Below are 22,817 nucleotides of genomic sequence, written 5' to 3'. Positions count from 1 at the left end.
AGTGCAGTGGGATTTAGACAATTGATGGAGGTAGTGTGTCCCTAGTTCCAAATCCCGTCTAGATTCCACTTCACTAGGCAGGCGATACCGAGACTGTACAGAAACGTCAGAAAAAGTGTCCTCAGTGTCCTGAAAAATGCCGTTGCACCCAATGTCCACTTAACCATGGACATGTGGACAAGTGGAACAGGGCAGACTAAGGACTATATGACTGTGACAGCCAACTGGGTAGATGTATCACCTTATGCAGCAACAGCAGCAGCGTCACCAGTCGCAGCATCTCAGAAATGCCAGCTCGTTCCAAGGCAGGCTACGCTGTGTATCACCAGTTTCAGTAAGAGGCACACCGCCGACAACCTCTTAGAGAAACTGAGGGAAATCATCGCCCAGTGGCTTACCCCACTTAGACTTTCCTGGGGATTTGTGATATCTGACAACGCCACCAATATTGTGCGGGCATTACATCTGGGCAAATTCCAGCACGTCCCATGTTTTGCTCACACAATAAACTTGGTGGTGCAGAATTTTCTGAAAAGCGACAGGGGCGTGCAGGAGACGCTTTGGGTGGCCCGAAAAATTTCTGGCCACTTTTGCCATTCAGCGACTGCGTGACGAAGACTGGAGCGCCAGCAAACACTCTTGAACCTGCCCCGCCATCACCTGAAGCAAGAGGTTGTGACGCGGTGGAACTCAACCCTCTATATGCTTCAGAGGATGGAGGAGCAGCAAAAGGCCATTCAAGCCTATACATCCACCTATGACAAAGGCAAAGGAGGGGGTATGCACCTGACTCAAGCACAGTAGAGAATGATTTCCGTCTTGTGCAAGGTTCTCCAGCCCTTCGAACTTGCCACACGTGAAGTCAGTTCAGGCACTGCCAGCTTGAGTCAGGTCATTCCCCTCATCAGGCTTTTGCAGAAGCAGCTGGAGAAAGTGAAGGAGGAGCTAAGACGGAGCGATTCCGCTCGGCATGTGGGACTTGTGGATGAAGCCCTTCATTCGCTTTGCCAGGATTCCAGGGTGGTCAATCTGTTGAAATCAGACCACTACATTTTGGCCACCGTGCTCGATCCTAGGTTTAAAGCCTATGTGGTGTCTCTCTTTCCGGCCGACACAAGCCTGCAGAGGTGCAAAGACCTGCTGGTGAACACACTGTCAGCTGAAGCGGAACATGACACGTCAACAGCTCCTTCTTCATTTTCTCCCGCAACTGGGGCTGCCAGGAAAAAACTTAGGTATCCTAAGCAACCCGCTGGTGGTGATGCAGGGCAGGCAGGACCAAGTTTGGACATCTGGTCCGGACTGAAGGACCTGGCAACAATTTCTGACATGTCTACTGTCACTGAATATGATACTGTCACCATTGACAGAATGGTGGAGGATTACATCGGTGACAGCATCCAAGTAGGCATGTCACACAGTCCATACCTGTACTGGCAGGAAAAAGAGGCAATTTGGAGGCCCCTGTACAAACTGGCTCTATTTTACCTGAGTTGCCCCCCCTCCAGTGTGTACTCCGAAAGAGTGTTTAGTGCAGCCGGGAACCTTGTCAGCGAAAGGCGTAGGAGGTTGCTTCCACAGAATGTGGAGAAGATGATGTTCATCAAAATTAATTATCAGCTCTTCCAGGGAGACCAGCCTCCAGAACGTACAGAAGGACCTGTGGTGGTGGATTCAAGTGGGGACGAGTTAATACTTTGTGAGGATGAGGATGTACACACTGAAGAGGGTGAGGAATTGGTGGATGAGGAGGATGAGGAGGACATCTTGCCTCCGTAGAGCCAGTTTGTGCAGGGACAGATTAATTGCCAGCTTGTTTTGTGGGGGCCCAAACGAACCAATCATTTCAGCCACAGTTGTGTGGCAGACCCTGGCGCTGAAATGATTGGTTTGTTAAAGTGTGCATGTCCTGTTTATACAACATAAGGGTTGGTGGGAGGGCCCAAGGACAATTCCATCTTGCACCTCTTTTTTTTCTTTGCATTATGTACAGTTTGGGGCCTAGTTTTTCAAACTGCCATCCTGTCTGCCACTGCAGTATCACGCCTAGATGGGTCACGTGTTTGTGCCGCCCACTCGTGTCGCTTAGCATAGTCATCCAGCTACCTCGGTGCAACCTTTTGGACATAAAAACACTATTGTGAGGTGTGAGGTGTTCAGAATAGACTGGAAATGAGTGGAAATTAAGGTTATTGAGGTTAATAATAGCATAGGAGCAGAAAAACCTACAAATTCTGTGATTTTAGCTGTTTTTATGCTTTTTTTCAAAAAAATACAGATCCAAAACACAAAACCCAGAACCCAAAACACGGAAGGGTGGTTTTGGCAAAACCAATCCAGATCCAAAACACGAAGAAAGATCCAGATCCAAAACCAAAACACAAAACACGAAAAGTGGCCGGTGCACACCCCTAATGTAAACTGAAATGACAACCATGGCTTTCCACAGTAACAAAACACCTACAAAAACTCTCACGTGAAATACAATGTCAGTGGCATTAATCTTTCTCCAAATGACTTCCTCACATACTGTATAGTAGGAATCCAGCCGTCTGTCTCATGCTCATTGTCCATCCCATCTGTGTCACCCCTGTCTGTCTGCCCCTCCCCTTTAGAATGTAAGCTCTCAGGAGCAGGGCCCTCTTCCCTTATGTGCTTTTCCTTCCTTTACTTATATTGATATCTACTCTATACTCCTTACTACAGCACATAAACTTTGACTTTTGTCATCCTGTTACTGTTGCAGCAATGTTTATATACCATTTACTTATCCCGCAATGTCTTGTACTGTATGTCAGCGCTCTCTTGTTCTGTTCAACTGTTTATCTACTTCGTTAGGTGCAGCGGAACCCTTGTGGGGCCATATAAGTAAAGGATAATAATATTAATATGGATACATGTATGAATATATATATATATATATAATGTGCATCGGTACAGCCTTAGAAGTGGAGAGGTGGCTGGCAGAGCGATATTGGCGCAGCGGGTAGAGTGGTGGTGGGACGTCACATAGCTGTGATTGGGGGGGTGTCAGGTAGGAGCCAGAATGGGAGGGCTGGGGGGCTGGTTAGAACCGTTGGGGAGGGTGAGACAGAGCCACAACTGTGGGGGATTGGGACGGAGTTGCAATAAGGGAGTGGGACACAGAATAGAGGAGGCGGGGTCAGTGCAGTAATATCTACTTCATTGCTGTGAGTGTCTTTGGAGTAATTATTCCTAGACCAGCAGTTCACGACACAGCAAACCACATTCTACCTAATAATGGAATGTTGTAATAGCTCTGTGCTGTTCTTAGCATTTGATAATTACTACATACTGTATTACTACCTATCCTAAACAATGACACTAATTCAAACTTGTACATAATTGCTGATTATTTCATTGTGTTTGATGTACTGACATGCTGCATTACAGAAATTGGGATTTATTCCACAAAAATAAATGGATACATTGCTTAATTTCAATAAATCACTTATGTGGATTGTGTTTTCATTCAAATATACAGTTCAAGGAAAACTATAATCAAAATGCATTTGTTTCAAAATGTTGTATTACATGAAATCTAATTGAGTGCTTAACTTTAAATAAAGAATATTTAGCTATGATTATATTTATGTTGTGTTCTGATGCTCTGCTTTTATAAAATAGTGTAGCAAGATGACTAGAAGTCTAGTAAAAATAAAAGCCTAGGGATGCTTGGAGTTAATACTTTATAGCATTGGCCCATTCTGGTACCCCTGGCAAGTGGGTGCCAGGAGGAAAAAAATGAAATATGCCCTGTATAGTTATAAAAGTGCCCCTTAGTATAGTAATGTTATCATTTGTGAACCCTTAGTATATTAACACATATTATTTGTAGGGATGAGCGGGTTCGGATTTCTGACATCTGAACCCCCCCGAGCCCTCCCGATCTGAGCCGGTTCCAAGTCAGGTTCGAGTTTTCCCGCCTGGCTCAGATCTGAAATCAAGGCAAAATGTCATCATCCTGCTGTGGGATTCTCGCGGGTTTTGGAATCTATAAAAGGTCCCCGCGTCGGCGCCATTTTTCACTCCGGCTGTGGACAGTGAAGAGGGAGGGTGGGAGTTTGCTGTACTTGTGCTACTGTTGTCCATAGGGGCTATGTCCACTCCAAAATCCATAGGGGCTGGCTGAGCTGTGTTGTGCAGTCTGTTGTCCATAGGGACTGTGGCCCTGATTCAGAGCTGGACGCTCTTTCAGAGCGCTCGCTCTGAATCAGGGCGTTTTTTTTTTTATGGAGCCAGCCTCCTGGCCTCTTGCTAAGCTGTGGGTGAACACCCACAGCTTTTGCGAGCGGCCAGGTGATGGTCGTGACCATCGGGGCTTGCGATGAGACCCTTGTGGTAGGGTCTCATTCCCGCAAGCCCCAGTGAGCTTTTGGCTCTAAATAAAGTAGCAAGCTCACCACTGACATCACTGGTGATGTCTATGATGCCTCCCACAAATGGCAGGCGTTCCTTCGGGAACGCCTCCTTTTGTGTAGCCACCCCACCTGCCCGCCTCCAAAACGGGGCGAGCTGTCAATCACAATCAACAGCCGCCCCGTTTTGGTGCGAGACCCGTAGCGACGGAGTGCTGTCGCTGGCCAGGTCTCGCGCATGCGCACGCTGGAGGCGGCATATGCGCAGGTGGCAAACATCTCTGAATCAGCCCCTGTGTCCACTCCAAAGTCCATAGGGGCTGGCTGGGTGGCTGGGCTGTGTTGTGCAGTGTCCTATAAAGGTTGTAGTCCTAAAGGGGTGCTGTAGTGTTGTCCAGGGGGTGATTTGTCCATCAGGGGTGCTCCCCCCAAGTGCAAAAATAATAATATTATTTTTTCTGCTTGTATGCGCATTAGCCACACGTGCATCAACAAAGAAGCGTGCGCTTGTTTCATAAGTAAAGGGCCGGATGGCTCGTCTGTTTTAGGTGTTTGTGACTTGTGTGCGCTGTAGCCGCACGTGCATCAACAAAGTAGCAGCACCAAGCGTGTACCTGTGTCATAAGTAATTGGCCGGCTGGCTCGTCTGTTGAAGGGTGGTGTAACCCCCAAAGTGCCTGAAAAAATAAACATTTTTTTTCTGTGTTTGTGACTTGTGTGCGCTGTAGCCGCACATGCATCAACAAAGTAGCAGCGCCAAGCATGCGCCTGTTTCGCAAGTCAAGGGCTGGCTGGTCTGTTGAAGGGCAGTGTAACCCCCAATGTGCCCAAAAAAATTAAAACATTTTAAAAGTGTGTTTTTTTCCTGTGTTTGTGTGTGCATTAGCTGCACATGCATCAACAAAGTAGCAGCGCCAAGCGTGCACCTGTGTTATAAGTCAAGGGCCGGCTGGTCTGTTGAAGGGCGGTGTAACCCCCAAAGTGCCCAAAAAAATGAAAACATTTTAAAAGTGTTTATTTATCTGTGTTTGTGTGCGTGTTAGCCACACGTGCATCAACAAAGTAGCAGCACCAAGTATGTACTCTTTGGGGCCTAGTTTTTCAAACTGCCATCCTGTCTGATACTGCAGTGCCACTCCTAGATGGGCCACTTGTTTGTGCCACCCACTTACTGTATGTCACTTAGCATAGTCATCCAGCTACCTCGGTGCAACCTTTTTGCCTAGAAACAATATTGTGAGGTGTGAGGTGTTCAGAATAGACTGGAAATTAGTGGAAATGAATGTTATTGACGTTAATAGTGTAGGAACAAAACAAAGAAACCAAATTCTGTGATTTTATCTGTTTTTATGCTTTTTTCCAAAAAAATACAGATCCAAAACACAAAACCCAGAACTAGAGATGAGCGGGTTTGGATTTCAGAGATCCTAACCCACCCGAATTTAGCAGATCCGAGTTGGATCCAAGCAGGCTCGATTTTTCCCACCTGACTCGGATCTCAAACCGAGGCAAAACTAAAGAGTCTGAAATCTCGCGAGCTCATCTCTATGATCAATGTAGTATATAAGGGACCACGCTATGGACGCCATTTCACTCCAGCTGTGGAGACTGAACTGGGAGGGTGGGTAGTGTAGGGCTGGGAGAGGTGCTGGTGCTGTTTGTCTGCTGTGTCCTGGGCTGGTGCTGATCCATTCTGGGCCAGTGCTGTCACTGTACTGTCTGCTGTGTCCATCTGGGCTGTTGCTGATCCATCTTGGCTGTCTGTGCTGTCTGCTGTGTCCTGGGCTGGTGCTGCTGATCCATTCTGGGCTGGTGCTTTGCTGTCTGCTCTGTACATCTGGGCTGGTGCAGAACTGCAGATACATCTGGGCTGGTGCTGTGTCCATCTGGGCCCAAGTTTCTGGACTCAAAAAAAAAAAAGATATATAGTCAAAAAAAAATCAAAGTGTCTTTTATATTTTTCTGTGTGTGCGTGCATGTTAGGGTGCCCACATACATACCGATGTCCTCACGATACGATTTTATGGCCAATTTCCTCATGAACTTTCACGGGAGCTCCCTTGCCGTCGTGATCACGATTTGGAGTTAAAAATGTCCAATCTGACTAAAGATCTATCTTGCAGCCAATGCATTGTATCCCAGATTGGCTAATCTGCCCTACAGCACGGCAGATCAGAAGATGCGATGTACGACGAGCGGGGACACACATCGGTATAAACTCACGATTTGTACTTTTTTTACCCAATTCGTCATCACGATTCGTCGAAATCGGCCAAAAATGTCGCTATGTGTGTGGACACCTTTAGGCTTAACTGCAGTACTGCACAAGATCCAGCCAGCAACACAAGTTGCAACCTAGTGCTGCCCGACTCCAGTTGTAAATAATCTGTGCTCTGGGCCCAAGTTCTGGAGCTGAAAAAAAATAAAAATATATTGTCTATTTTTTGTCTAATTTTTTTTGTGTGCGTGTCAGCCACACCTGGCTGTCACTGTCATCGGCGTAGGTGCGCAGGAGTACTGTGCTGCTGTTTGTTTTTTTTAATTTTAAACATAGCAGAAATTTTATACTAACAGCTTATAAAGTTATATGCTCTAAAAAACTAAAGCCTATATTTATTTACAAACCTATATAGAGTAGACATCCTAAATTCTAAAATTGTTCTATTCAAAAACGTAAACAAAAGTCAGCAGAGGCCTCAGAGAACATAAAAAAAGATGCTCTAGGTGCTGAACTTCAAGGGATTTCTCCATTATGTTCTGCAGTGTGGAAAGGTTTCATTCATATGTTTTCTATAAAACAGTTCAAAGTTACAGCCTTCAAAGTGTCTGGCTATAACACCCACCTTTGCCAGGAATTATCAAAGATTATTACAAGCAAAGGATTCATCTGTCCGGAATCTGTCTGGGAATTCATGGATCGTATTTGGCCTGAATGCACTAAGACATCCAGTGATTCTGTCACTGTGTTCTGTTGCCGACTTTGGCCCTGATTCAGAGCCGGACGCTCTGACCAGAGCGCTCGCTCTGGATCAGGGCCCACCTCCATACTTATGGAGCGTCCTCCTGGACGCTCGTATAGCTGTGGGTCACCACCCACAGCCTATAAGAGCGTGCAGGATGATGGTCGCGATGGTCTTGACCATCGCGACCATCGCCAGTGCGACCAGAAGCCTGCGGTTGAGTTTCTCAACCGCAAGGCCAGGAGTGATTTTGGCTCTATCAGAGCCAAAATCACTCCCACTGACATCACTAGTGATGTCAGTGGGGCCGGCTTCTGACGGTAGGCGTTCCCTTGGGAACGCCTCAGTCTGGCTGGCACGCCCCCGGCACGCCCACCAAAGGGGGCGTGCTGTCAATCAACATCGACAGCACGCCCCCTTTGATCAGACACAACGAGCGAAGGAAAGTCCTTTGCTCGTCGCGTCTCGCGCATGCGCACGACGGAGCTCCCTCCGTCGTGCGCATTTGCAGTGCACACCATCGACCCACTTGCGAACAGACAGCCGCTCGCGAGTGGGTCTGAATGAGGCCCTTTATTCCTAACTGAATCGCAAACTGAAATACGGAATAGTAAGCACAGACAACATGGAGGCCTTTGTTATTTCGCTGCCTGCATGCCAAACAATACCTCCCAGACTACACCCACTGGGGGGACCAGGTCTTGATAATGACCAACCCCATCTGTTGCTAGGCCTTCTTCTTCCAAACCATCCATCCTGGACTTCCTGTCCAAAAAGGGTGAGCAGGGCACAGAAAGAGGAGCTAGATGTCCCTGATGACATTTTTTTTTCATCTATAAGTGGAGAGATAAGAGCTTCAGATGTTGGAACAGGGGCTCCTACCTATTTGGCTTCCCTCCAGAGAACAGAGCTCTGTTCCTCAGGAAGTGTCTATGCCTGAGCTGATAGGTAGGTAGTCTCTGTCTGTTGGTAAACACCCATGAGATGGCAACCCAAAATAACAACAACTATATTAATAATGTGTCCAGCCTGATCCCTTAACAGCAACATACCCCATATGGCCAACTCTTAACATGACACCCAGTTTGCAGCCTCCTCCCCCTTATTACACTAATCCAGTCGCCATGGTTAATCAATCAGCCATGCGTGGTCCACCCAATTTTTGGCCTTCTACATTAATTTCTAATATATTCACATATCTAAGAAGTGAACAGTGGGAACAATGGCAATTTGAAGGCCACTAACTAACTGTTTTTTTTTTAATGTCCCTGTACAGGTTGGGAAATTCCGTTACAGAACAGAAGGTTTGCAAAGGATTATTTAAGTCAATTGTTTATTTTTTTTAAAGCACTCTTCCTGGTCCCCTCCTGGGATGAGAAAATCAACTCCCAGCAGCAGCAGCCATGCTCATGGATTCTTCTGGGGCAAGGACTGATGTAAATATACTGTATCACATTTTTTTTGTAAATGCCTCCTCCCCTACCCTTCTCCCTCATAAATTTTCTTTTGAATCAAAAAACGAAAATAAATTTACTACCAATCAACCCTTCCTGTCTCTGCTCTACCTTCAACTACATACATACTCCAACTATCTCAGGCCTCTCTTGAATAATAAAAGTGTTTCCTGATGTGCCATGTTTGAAGTTGAACCGCCATGTGTTTGTGCCGCCCACTGCTGCAGCTTAGCTTAGTCAGCCAGCTATCTTGGTGCAAATTTTGGGCTTAAACAAGATGAACAAATCAATATTGTGAGCTGTGAGGTGGTCAAAATTGACTGGAAACGAGTGGAAATAAATGTTATTGAGGTTATTAATACTGTAGGAACAAAAATAAGGCCCATTTTATATGATTTTAGCTGTTTTTTGTTTTGTTTTTTAAGAAAAAAATCCAGATCCAACACCAAAACACAAAAACAAAACACGGAGATGTGGTTTTGGCAAAACCAATCCAGATCCAAAACCAGGGGAAATCCAGATCCAAATCGAGAACCAAAACACGGGGGTCGGCGCACATCTCTACCGATAACCCAAAACACGGAAGGGTGGTTTGGCAAAACCAATCCAGATCCAAAACACGAAGAAAGATCCAGATCCAAAACCAAAACACAAAATACGAAAAGTGGCCGGTGCACACCCTTAATAATTTATGACCCCTTAATATATTAAGAAATGTTTATATCTGGGCCCTTAAAGTATATTACTAAATATTATAGTATAGTATATTGGCCCCTTAGTAGCTTAAGAAATATAATGACCCCCCTTAGTACAGTATATTAATATTACCTGTGCACCATTCATATTTTAGTGAATATTATCTGTGCCCCTTAAGTATATAAATAGAAGACCAGGAAAGCTACTATTTAGTACAATCAATTTAGGATATTAATTGGTATGATATAGGGATGAGCAGGTTCGGTTCTCAGAGAACCGAGCCCACCCGAATCTTGCAGATCCGAGTCAGATCCAAGCAGGCTCGGAGTTTCCCGCCTGACTCGGATCTCGAAATTCGAGGCAAAACCATAGAGTCGGAAATCTTGCGGTTCGCGAGCTTACATCTCTATGATCAATGTAGTATATAGGGACCACGCGGCAGATGCCATTTCACTCTGTCTGTGGACACTGAACAGGGAGGGTGGGTAGTGTAGGGCTGGGAGAGTGGTACTGTGTGCTGTGCTGTCTGCTGTGTCCTGTGTCCTGGGCTCGTGCACTGCTGATCCATTCTGGGCTGGTGCTGCTGAGTGCTGATCCTGGTGCTCTGCTGTCTGCTGTGTCCATCTGGGCTGGTGCAGAATACATCTGGGCTGGTGCTGCATCCGTCTGGGCCCAAGTTCTGGACTCCCAAAAAAAAAAAATATATATATATATATATTGTAAAAAAAATAATATAAAAAAAGGGTCTTTTAGTGTAATATTTTTCTGTGTGTGTGCGTTTTAGGCTTAACCGCAAAAGATCCAACCAGCAACGCAAGTTGCAACCTAGTGCTGCCTGACTCCAGTCGTGATCAATCGCTGCTCTGAGCCCAAGTTCTGGAGCATAAAAAAAATTAAAATCAATTGTCTTTTTTTTTATCTTTTACTGTCTGTGTGTGTGCATGTATCCAGCCAGCAATGCAAGTTGCAATCTAGTGCTGCCCCACTCCAGTCGTGATCAATCGGTGCTCTGGGCCCAAGTTCTGGTGCAGAAAAAAAATTAAAATCAATTGTCTTTTTTTATCTAATATTTTTGTGTGTGCGCACGACTGCACGTGTGTGAATTTTGTAACCGCACCTTGGCTACACTATTGGTGCTTGTGACACTGCTTCAAGACCGCAGAAAACATGGAGGGCTGTCACATGACAGGAGAGCAAGGCCAAGAACCACATGTTGTAGCTGCTGCCGTCAACTTCCTCATCCTCTATGAAGGCCCATGCCCCAGGGCTTAAGTCACGCCAAAGCAAGTTTTACTGAAGTTAAGAAAAAAAATTTAAAGGATATTTGCCTTTAGATAAACAAAAGATTGGCAATATGCCATTCACTACACGAAGTGGCAAGGAAAGTATAAGGCCTTGGCCTTTCTTTATGAAGACTGCTGATTCTGATAGCCCTTCTGCTTGTAGCAGTAGTGGTGGTGGTCCAATTAAAAATGTGAAAGTTGTTAAGACAGCTCCGGAAAAACCAACTGTGTGCCCTGAGAAATCAAAATCACAATCCCCGAGGAGAGTGCAAGTGTGTCCGCTGCTGCCATGTGTGAGCCAGACCTAAATACTAGTGTACTGGAGGATCCTCCAAGTTCCAACATTTATGTGCCCTTTGTAAATGTGGGGAAGGGCAGTCAACATCTTGCAGACGTAGTCATTGAGGATGCTTCTGTGGAATTGCACATGGAGGAGGAGATTTTGGCATTTTAAGGCGCTAAGGATGATGAGGATGTTGATGATGATGTTGATGATGAGGATGTTGATGCCGAGGATGTCCTTTGTGTAAGTAAGGCAACAGCTGTTACCCATGGATGGAAAAAGCTAAAGCCCATTGTTGTCATGCCGGGGCAAAAGACACAACAATCTACTTCACACGTGTGGAATTGTTTCCACCCTGATCCGGACAACAGTTGTCAAGCCATATGTGAGTAGAGGGAGGGACCTAAACCACCTAGGAACCTCCTCCTTGTTACGTCACTTGGAGCGCATTCATCAAATATCAAAGTGTTTGACACCAAGTTTGAAAACTCAAAACATAACAAGTCCTGTATCACCTACCTGCTCGCTCTCTGTGAGATCCAAGCGCCTTCGATCTCCAACACCAACACCTGCATCATCAACATCCTCATTCGTCATCGGGAGTAGTCCTGCTGCATCCAATGTTGGTATTCGAAGCATGATTGACTCCTCTCCTATCCGTGATTCCTCAGAAGGATCCTTGATGACTATGCCTGTTGCTGCTGCTGTTGCTGCGAGTGGATCTTCATCCCAGAAGGTGACCAGGAGGAAGACTACTTGTAGTGTATCCTCCAAAAAACAATTTACTGTCAAACAATTGTTTGCAAGGGCAAACAAGTATGACAGCAATCACACAGTTGCACAGCGGATTACTGACGCCATAACAGCTATGCTGGTATTAGATGTGCGCTCAGTATCCGCCATTACCGCAGTGGGGTTTCAACAGTTAATTGAGGTCATGTGTCTTCGCTACCTGATCCCTTCTAGATTCCACTTCGCTAGAACAGCAATTCCAAATCTGTACAAGTACATTATAAAAAACCTTATTAATGTCCTCAGAAATGCTGTTGTAGCCACTGTCCACTTGACCACTGATATGTGGACAAGTGGGACAGGGCAAACTAAGGATTACATGACTGTGACAGCCCACTGGGTAGGTGTAGCAGCATAATCTACCAAAAGATAGCTGATACAGAGGCAGGCTACTCTTTGTAGAACTGGTTTCACTAAGAAGCATACCGCTGAGAACCTCTTAGAAAAACTCAGGGAACTCATTGCTAAATGGCTTACCCCACTTGGACTCTCCTTGGGATTTGAGATTTCGGACAATGCCACCAATATTGTGAGAGCATTACATCTGGGCAAATTCCAACACGTCCCATGTTTTGCTCACACAATTAATTTGGTGGTGCAATGTTTTTAAAATGGACATGGTCATACAGGAGATGCTCTCGGTGGCCCGCAAAATATCCGGATATTTTAGACATTCGGCGACCGCTTGTCGAAGATTGCATGATCAGCAGGTACTGTTAAATTTGCTCTTCCATCAGCTGAAGCAAGAGGAAGTAACTCAGTGGAATTCTACCCTCTATATGCTTCAGCGGATGGAGGAACAGCAAAAGGCCATCCAGGCCTATACAACGGACTATGACATAGGCCGTGGAGGGAGAATGCATCTTACTCAAGCGCATTGGAGAATAATTTCCGTGTTGTGCAAGGGTCTCAAACCCTTTGAACTTGCCACACATGAAGTTAGTTCAGACACTGCCAGCTTGAGTCAGGTCATTCCCCTCATCAGACTTTTGCAAAAACAGCTGGAGAAACTGAAGGTGGAGCAGAAATGGAGCGATTGCGCAAAGCATGTGGGACTTGTGGATGAAGCCCTTGATTCACTTCACCAGGATCCAAGGGTCGTCAATCTATTGAAATCTGAAAAATATATTTTGGCGACCATTCTGGAGCCTAGGTTTAAGTCTTACCTTGTGAGTTTTTTTTCCAACAAACCGAAATCTAAAACTGTGCACAGAGATGTTGGTAAAAGAATTGTCAGCTGCAGCCGCACATGAAACGCCATCATCTCCTTCAATTTCTGCAGCTGCCAGGAAAAGACTCAATTTTCCTTACAGAATGCCTGCTGGTCATGCAGATTATTCACCAAAAAAATTACATCTGGTCGGGCCTGAGAGAACTGCCTACTAGTGACATATCTTCTACCGTGACGATGTGTGATATGGTGTCCATTCACAGAATGGTGGAGGATAATTTCAGAGATAACATCCTAATAGGCATCTCAGACAGTCCCTTTCAGTACTGGCAGGAAAAAGAGGCAATTTGGAGGCCCATACACAAACTGGCTTTGCATTACTTAAGTTGCCCACCCTCCAGTGTGTACTCTGAAAGAGTTTTCAGTGCAGCTGGCAACCTTGTCAGTGATCGGCGTAGGAAGTTACTTACTCAAAATGTGGAAAAGATGATGTTCATTAAAATAAATTATAAATTCCACGAGGAAGACCTCTACCAACAATTACATAAAAAAATTACAGAGGCGCCTATAGTGGATTCCAGCGGGGACAAATTAATATTGTGTGAAGAAGAGGATGTACGATGGGGATGATGAGGATGAGGATGACAACAACTAGTAATGTTCACTACTAGTTAGGGGTCATTTTCATTTCCATGTCCATATCACATTGGCAGCTTGTTTTATGGCTGTCCAAACAAACCAATTATTTCAGCCACAATTGGCAGTCCTTCTCAGTGAAATTATTGGTTTATTAAACTGTGAATGTCCTGTTTCGTATACAACATAAGGGTGGAAGGGAGGGCCCAATGACTATTCTATCTTGCATCTTTTTCCTTTCCATTATGTGCTGGTTGGGGCATTGCTGCCTGACATTTTAAATTAATGTTATGGTTGGTTTAGGAACCAATGATTTGGTTTTAAATTAATTTATTATCAATTTTACAGCCAGGGGCTAAACCAATGAATTTATTGTTATTAATTATTCAGCCAGGGGCTGCACCCAATGAATTGTTTTTTACTTTTTTAATTAAATTATTATTAATTATTCAGTATGGGTCTGCACCGATTAATTGTTTTTTAATTACTTTATTATCAATTTTACATCCAGGGGCTGCACCAATGAATTTATTTTTATTATTAATCATTCAGCCAGGGGCTGCACCAATGAATTGTTTTTTAATTAATTTATTATCAATTTTACAGCCAGGGGCTGCACCAACTATCAATCCTCAAGGGTATCCCAACCATCATCTTTGCACTGTCCTCAACTCTATTAATAATTATATCAATCAGTTTTGAGCCAGCAAGCTGACTCAAAATCTTTTGGCCCTTTAAGTAGATGAAAAAAAATCAATATTGTAAGCTGTGAGGTGGTTAAAATTGACTGGAAATGAGTGGAAATAAATGTTATAGAGGTTATTAATACTGTAGGAACAAAAAAAGGCCCATTTTATGTGATTTTAGCTTTTTTTTATTTTTTAAGAAAAAACCCAGATCCAAAACAAAACCAAAACACGGAGGTGAGGTTTTGGCAAAACCAATCCAGATCCAAAACCAGGGGAGATCCAGATCCAAAACCAAAACATGGGGGTCGGCACACATCTCTGGTATAATATCGAGTGAGGAACTGGACAGCAATTGTTTTATCTAGTAGCAAGCTGTAAAAGGGGTGAAACATACTTTCCCCTTACAAATCACCTATAGGACACTTTAGCTCTCACTGTCAGCACGGGAACACAGTTTTGGATGATATTAGGAGGAAGTAGACAGTATGTGTATGCACTGACTTTCCTAACAGCATACCCTGTGAATGTGGCACCCTCTACTGAGTTGCCTATAATCAGGGCCATAACAAGGAGTGAGTAAATGGTGTTATCGCACAGGGTGCAGCGCCCTTGGGTGGCACCTTCCATGCCCCATGGCCCATGCATGTGGCTTGCAAGGTGCCTGGAACAGCACCCTGCAACCAGTAGCGCTACTGCTGAGCCGCCTGGAGCATCTATTATAGGCAGCGCCGTAACAAGCGCCAATGCACCCTGTGCCAGTCCCACCCCCTAAACCCATGATGTCATGAAATCACGCCTATGGGACAGGGCTGTCGGCTCTAGGAAGTAGAGCACTGCCCGAAGCAGCAGGCCTACAGGCTGCAGGGTGCCTGTCTGGTCACTAGGTGGAGCTTATGCAGAAATAAATGCATTCAACAACAATTAAGCTGAAGTCAAGACACTCCCTGTCTGGTGTCAATGGATACCACAATAAAAATCCTCAAAGGGTAACAACAGGATAAGTTCAGATAATCATCTGAGAAACAACTCTCCCTGCATGTATATCTTGACCTCGACCTTAAGGACCTTCCCATCTTTGCTAGAGAATGCTTTGGTGACAGGACCTAAAAGCAGGCACTCATTGTGTTGTGATTGGCAATCTTTGACGAGCACACTGTCACCTGGTGATGTCAGTGGGGCTGCCCACAAATGGCAGGCGTTCGCATGGGAACACCTCCGTTTGTGAAGCCACCCCCCTGCCACGCCTACAAAATGGGGCGAGCTGTCGGTCAACATCGACAGTCGCCCCTTTTGCAGTGAGCCACGGAGTGAGTTCTTTTTACGCTCGCTTTGGGGGTCGCGCACACTGCACGTGCGCACTGGGCCACCATCGACCCGCTTGCGAGCACAATGCGCTTGCAAGCGGGTCTGAATCAGGGCCACAGTTTGTTCTGTTGGCTTAGTGTTTTTTTTCAGCCCTTTGCTGAGTTAAACATAGTAACATTGCCAAAGTTCCACGGTGCAGGTCTATTTTTATTGCAGAGAATGAAGCTCAATAGATGAGTACTGAGTGGAGACTATTTGCTATCATGTGGCTTTGAACATGTAACTTAGTTGAGCTGTGAGCTTAGGATAGCTCATGTTAATTGCAAAAAACAAAAAAGCAAAAAACGTGGAGTGTCATTCACTAAAATAAACTCTGCTACACCTGCATGCGGACGCATCTCGATTGCACCCCTGGTTGCTTCACTGACTCATAAACAAAAGAAAGAAGAATCAGGTTTGGTTTGATAGCAAATATCATCTCTTCACCACAACAAACTCCGCCAGCAAATTGACCCACTTGCAAATGAGAGTGGCAACACATTAATGTTAAAAACTGGGAAATGTCTGGTGCTTGGCGATGCATTAAATAGTTCTCTCCTCACTAGTGGCTCACTTTAAGTACTAAAGAAAATCCTACGTTTATTAATATGCTTCACTGTGTTACATTTCATAGCAACTGACAAAAGAGATTTCTGTGAGGTCTGCATTGCTGACTACACTGTGGAAATAAATTGAGAACTAACATATTCTGATTTGTGTTTATCGTTTCAGTGCTCAGAACTGTGCAGTTATTGGAATGTGACACCCTGAGATTGTCTTTGCCAATGTGTAAGACATCATTACTACAGGGCTCGCATGTAATGACAAATTGCTACCAGAAAACCCATCCCCGCATTCATAATGCATTGCACTCTGTAATTGGTCTTATTAGCTATATTTTTTCTTCCCTAATGATGCTGTTGATGAAAGTCGTCCTAATGAACCATGGATGATCGTTTTGTTTTTCGTGTAGCCCTTGAAAAGGCATCACTCATATAGATATATGAATTTCCCTATGATCCATTCTCAAAACGGCCGTCATGGTGTTGGAGAAAAAGACAGAGACCCCCACAGAATGTAAAATGGTCAATCCCATAAACAAATACGCAAAGTACAATAATAAAAAGCACAAAAACTAAAGCAGCATAAATTAGCAAAACAGTTGTACGTTATAGTTCTGCAATAGCAAAGACATTAGATTGATGTCATATTGTAACAGCTGCATGGATGAAGTGTGTAATCATGTTTTATTACCTTTGCATTTGGAATAAAATAAAGGAGTAAAATCAAGCTTATTATCTAGGTTCCACCGGTGCACGGGCATATTAGTAAATGGTGTTTGAATTGTGCCAGCTGGTAGACTCCACTGAAAGCTTTATCTTTAATGCAAATAGAAAATGTATTAAAAAATGTACTGACAATATATTTCATAAAGTTGACATTTGAGGGATTCTGGAAAAAGAAATGCATGCTATTATTGATTTTTAAACAGGGAAGTTGTAAGTTGTACCTGTGAAATCACATTTTAGTTGGCATTATGTTATACAGAGCTGTATGCATAAACAGCAATTATAGAGTCGTATTTTAGTTCTAGAAAGGATTGCAGGTTTCATTATCTCAACAGGTCACATCTTATAAGAAGCAATAAGGACATTTGATTTTATTTGCATTTTGAAGATAGGCTTCCTGTGTTAAATGTAGGGATGTTTAAAGAGGTTAAGCTCTAATCTTTTTTGTATATCTTTAACCCAATGACTGCATTTATATATTTCTGGCTGACTGTCACCAGCTAAACCTGTGCATCTGAACAACCACTTGTAAATAGCAGGTAACATGACATCTGCTGAACAATGGAGGTTGTTTAATAACTTTATCTGGTGCAACAGATTTGCTCATAGATTTACAGTAATTAGTTATTACAAGTTGATGGGGTTGTGCAGGGATGTGTTCATGGTACTGCTGGGTATTCTGCAACCTGCAGCCAATCACAGGCCAAGATGAGGGAAGCCAGCCGTGGGGGATGTTGGGACTGTCTAGAGTTGACAGCTAGAGGCAGCAGTGAAGGAACAGACTATATTCCCCAGAATGCACTGCAAGAGACGGGCTTCAGTGGCTGACTGGGTTGGGCATTGCTAGACAGTATTAGGACACTCAGTACTGCAGGAGGACGAGTGATGGGGGTTGGAAGACAAGAAATAGGGGGAACGTACAGGGGTGCCTGGCTTTGGGAAGGGGGAGTGATTTGAGAACATATGAAGAGTATGTGGTGGAGGTCAGATTGAAGCACGCAGCAGCTGCCAGGTCAGTCATGCCCGGCAACCAGCTGCTGCACTCAAAATAGCAGCCGGCGACCTGTGCTAGGCCAAGCTCTCACACGATCGAGGGCATGGTTATGAACCAGCGGGACCCACCGGGGAATTCCCCTACTCCCTGGCGGTCAAGTCCGAGTCTGAGTGCCTGACAAACAAATACACAGTAACAAAGATGCTTGCAGTCTTTTACAAGCTACCCACTCACTCCATCTACCTACGACTCTCTCTAATGGCGACCAGTATAGTGTAGTATTGCAGCATGAACTACAGCCCACACCGCTCCATACACTCTCCTGTGTGAAATTGCACCTGAAATCATGATGAAGGGACTTACATGCAGTCCAAAACAAGATCATTTTTTTGAGATCTAAAATCCAAACTTGGAGAGAAGACCCGAGTCAGAACTTGGTTCTACTCGGAACCCCAAAGTGATCCGAACCGGGACTCGCTTTGACTCGGGAGCTCAAAGTCTGTGTGTGTTTAGTTTCAGCAAAACCAAACCGCTCTACTTAAAACTAAAAGTACTCTTATACATTTGTTTTGATTTAAATTGATGACTGTAGATCCCTCCAGTAAGTTCTGTTCTTGTTAACAATTTACAACTACTTACAGAAACCAGTTTATAGTTTATTGGCTGATTCAATTTGTAAATGTAATTTCTGAATAATGTTAAAAACAAAAAAATTGGTTAAAATAAAACAAATCAACAAATTTACACGACAAGTAATTATTTACTGTTCTCAAGTCACCAATAAAAGACATTGGGGCATATTCATCAACACTAAAATAAAGTTTTTAAGGACATTTTCCTTAAATAACGTTATTTTGGTATTCATGTAGCCACTTAGCACAGGAGATATCACAGATATCTCCTTGCTAAGTTCCCCTGCATTAATTTCCACACTCCCCATACATTACAGACCAGCAGGACGGAGCCGGAGGCTGCTGCGCAGACAGGTAAGTCGGGGGGGGAGGTGAGCGGAGGGGGGTCGGGGGGGTACACAAACTTAACGCATCTGTAGGCAGTGCTGCGCATGCACTGGTTTTACAGATATAACAGCGCATGCGCAGCACTGTTTCCAGATGCGATAAGGTAGTGTAGGCAGGGAAAAGTATCTATTACCCGAAAAGCTGTAATCGCAAAAATGACAGTTTTTCGGAATAGATACTTATGGAGAGGTGGAATGATGAATTCCACCTATAATTATGTAGAACTCCATGCGAGTTCTAAAGCTAATTATCTCCAGAGAATTTTTAGGTTTAATGAATAGGCATCTTAGGGCTCTATTTATCAACATTATTTTTACTAAAATAATGTGAAAAAGGGTGTTTTCACACCCTTTTCACATTATTTTAGTATCAACTATAGTTATTACAGAGCAATTGGAGTAGAATTCGTAAAATTCTACTTCAACTCTTAAGTATCACTTAATTTTAGTAAGCAGATCGCATTTCCCATAATTGTAATGGGAAATGTGATACGACCACAGTTACTAAAAATAAAATGTGAAAAAATACCGGGGGAAGCCCTGTGATAACGCCACCTGGAGGTGGCGTTATCCAGGGTCTCCCCCGGTTACCGGCCTCCTGCCCTGATCTAACGGGGAGAGCAGACTTGGGAGTCTGTCCCAGTAATCAGCTGTGTGGTCTAAACAGACCGCAAGCTGATTACTGTAAAAAAAAGAAAAAAATATATAAAAAAAAAAGGAACTTACCTGAGTCCAGGGACCGGTGATCGGGCCTCCGGTAATGACTCCCCTCCGGTCAGCTGGTCTCCCACAGTGCACTGCAGCCCGGTCATCAGGTGATCAGGCCCCAGTGCAGTATGGGAGATCACCTGACCGGAGGAATGGAGAACATCACCGGAGGCCCGGAGCATGCAGGTAAGTGCTATTAAGGGAGGTGGGGTCGCAGGGGGGGAGGGGGGGTTGCGGGGGGTCCGTGATCACGGGGGTGGGGCTTTGCTCTGGGGGCGGGGCTTAGCGCTGGGGGGGTAGCAGCGGCGATCGGTCGGCGCATGCGTGGGCACTTAAGCACGGTATTTTTTGCGAAAATACAGTGATAAGGCTCCGAAGGGGATTTGCAGGGACAGAGCTTTATCGCAAGCTCTGTCCCTGTAAGGGATTTGAAGTAAATCCCTGTGATATTGCCTGAATTTGCAATGCGAATTCACTCGGTAATATCACACTACAATCTGCATTCAATATGCGGATTGTAGTAAATAGAGCCCACAATTTTATATTCCTGTAACTAAAAAATAATATCGCAGATGATTAGGAAACCTGAACCATGGCAGACTTGGAATATACCCTTTCATAAAATAAAAATAAATTTTTCCAATGGAAGGTAACAATGTTGTGGAGTTCCTAATCTAGCCAAGGTCTCCACAAGTCTTCAAGTAAATTAAGGTGCAGAACATTCTTCGGCTTCACAGTTTCCCAGAAGCTGAAAGTGAACTCCAGCAAAGGAAATGTTTCTTAAGGACTTTGGCCCTGATTCAGACCCACTCGCGAGCGGCTGTCCTCTCGCAAGTGGGTCGATGGTCTGCACTGCGCATGCGCACGACGGAGGGAGCTCCGTCGTGCGCATGCGCGAGACGCGACGAGCGAAGGACTTTCCTTCGATCGTAGTGTCTGATCAAAGGGGGCGTGCTGTCGATGTTGATTGACAGCACGCCCCCTTTGGTAGGCGTGCCGGGGACGTGCCTGCCAGACGCCTACCGTCAGAAGCCGGCCCCACTGACATCACTAGTGATGTCAGTGGGAGTGATTTTGGCTCTGATAGAGCCAAAATCACTCCTGGCCTTGCGGTTGAGAAACTCAACCGCAGGCTTCTGCTCACAGTTGCGATGGTCGCGATGGTCAAGACCATCGCGACCATCATCCTGCACGCTCGTATATGCTGTGGGTGGTGACCCACAACTATACGAGCGTCCAGGAGGACGCTCCATATTTATGGAGGTGGGCCCTGATTCAGAGTGAGCGCTCTGGTCAGAGCGTCCGGCTCTGAATCAGGGCCTTTGCCCTCCCTGTAACTTGTATAAATGCCGTCTCTCCAGTCCTCATTATGCCTGGAACCTGGTTATTCTGTAGATACTCAAAACACAGTTCAGCTCCCTGCATTCTCCGGATGTGATGGCCTGGACAAAACAGAATATGTTGGGTGTTGTAGGCTGTGCATTTTTATAAAGAACCAATTGTGTTTGAGATACTGTAATTAGTGCCTAGTAGTACATTATTTAAGATTTTATTTTTTAAAAGCTTTTTATGCTCTCTACTTTAGGGGTCTATTCATCATCGCTTAATTTCTACAAAAGCAGGAGAAAATCAACTTCATTTCTACAATTGCAAGTGAAAATGTTATCGGGCCATTCATCAAGAAGGTAAAGCAGGAGATATCACAGATATCGTCTGCTTACCTTTCTCTCGCGGAATGGGCCGCTGTTCCCATACACTAGTATAGGCAGGGGCGGATTGGGTCACCGAGAAAGCGAGAGAATTCCCGCTGGCCCGGTCCTATGCATCCCTGTGCCAGGCCGAACGGCCACTGCCGCGATGGGAGCTCAGCTCTGATCAGGCAGCTGTCAGACACAGGCCCGTATTCAATTAGTTTTGCACCCGCGATGCTTTTTCGCCTGCCAGACTTTCACCTACATTACATATTTTAGCCTCGGGAACTCATCGTGGGAGTACCCGCGATTCGCCCTATTCAATTCCAAAAGACGTGAAAACGGAGATACGCGATGTCAGAACAGGTGGAAAGTGGTTTCAGAATCGGGGAAATCAGCCCAAAACCCCCAAAGAGATGCGGAAACTTTGGGGATCAATGTACTAGTGCCCAATTAGCCCTGTTGAAACATTTTGGGGTACTTAAGTTTGCACAATTGCCTCTCATTAGCGTCTTTGCACAAGTGGTGAAGAATAGCATAAAGCAGTATTTTTAGGAGAAAATAAGTATTCCTATCAAATTTGGGGTACATGAAAATGGGTGCAAGCATATTTAAAAGTTGCTAAAGTGAAGTTATAAGAACCGTAAGAAATGCACCTTCAGCAAACACCTGCAATGAAAAAAACACCTCACCCATACGTGCAGACCACCCAAAAGAATATTTCGCTACTTTATAAGTTTGTACCCACACTTTGCACTTTTTTGCCCCCTATTTCAAAGTGTATTTTTGGGGTATTCCTCACTTTTTTTAGGAGTTTTTTGACGCAGTTATCCTTTGGGGGGCTGTCCCAAGGGTGCTGAGTGGGTTCCCCACCTTTGCACCCCAAAATAGCGATTTTGTACTTTTTCCACTGCCTATTCATAGGCAAATCTTTTTCGCCTATTACATTGCATTGCATTTTAAAGTACGCAAAAAGGAGGTAAGTTTCCACCTGGCGAAAAGTCGCAATCGACTAAGGCGGTACTTTTTCGTGGATCTCGGCTTTTCGCTTCTAATTGAATACGGTCCTTAATCAGGCTGCTGTAGTTAAAGTAAATGCCCGCGGGAAGGCTACTCAGACACTGCAGCTCCTCCCACGGCCCTAGAGCTGATGGGTCATGGCCCCACCTCCAGCTGTGACAGCGAGCAACATAGGAGCTGGTAAGTTGTCAGGGTCACGCAGGGTTGGGGGCAAGCCAGTAAGGGACACACAGAGTTGGGGTGGGCTGCGTGGGAGGACATTGGGACACTTGCTTACTCGGCAGGTCCTATTTTACATGCTTTGTGCCAGCGAGTCAGCACCCATGTGTGAGAGGTGTGCCAGTGAAGTGCGGGCTGAATTATATAAATAGCAAGGAATGAGCTGTGGGGAGTGGGCTGAAATGTAATAT

The sequence above is a fragment of the Taudactylus pleione genome, unplaced genomic scaffold, assembly GCF_031769625.1.
Source record: "Taudactylus pleione unplaced genomic scaffold, aTauple2 ptg000316l, whole genome shotgun sequence".
Classification (NCBI taxonomy): domain Eukaryota; kingdom Metazoa; phylum Chordata; class Amphibia; order Anura; family Myobatrachidae; genus Taudactylus; species Taudactylus pleione.
Note: the sequence above shows the minus strand (reverse complement) of the source record.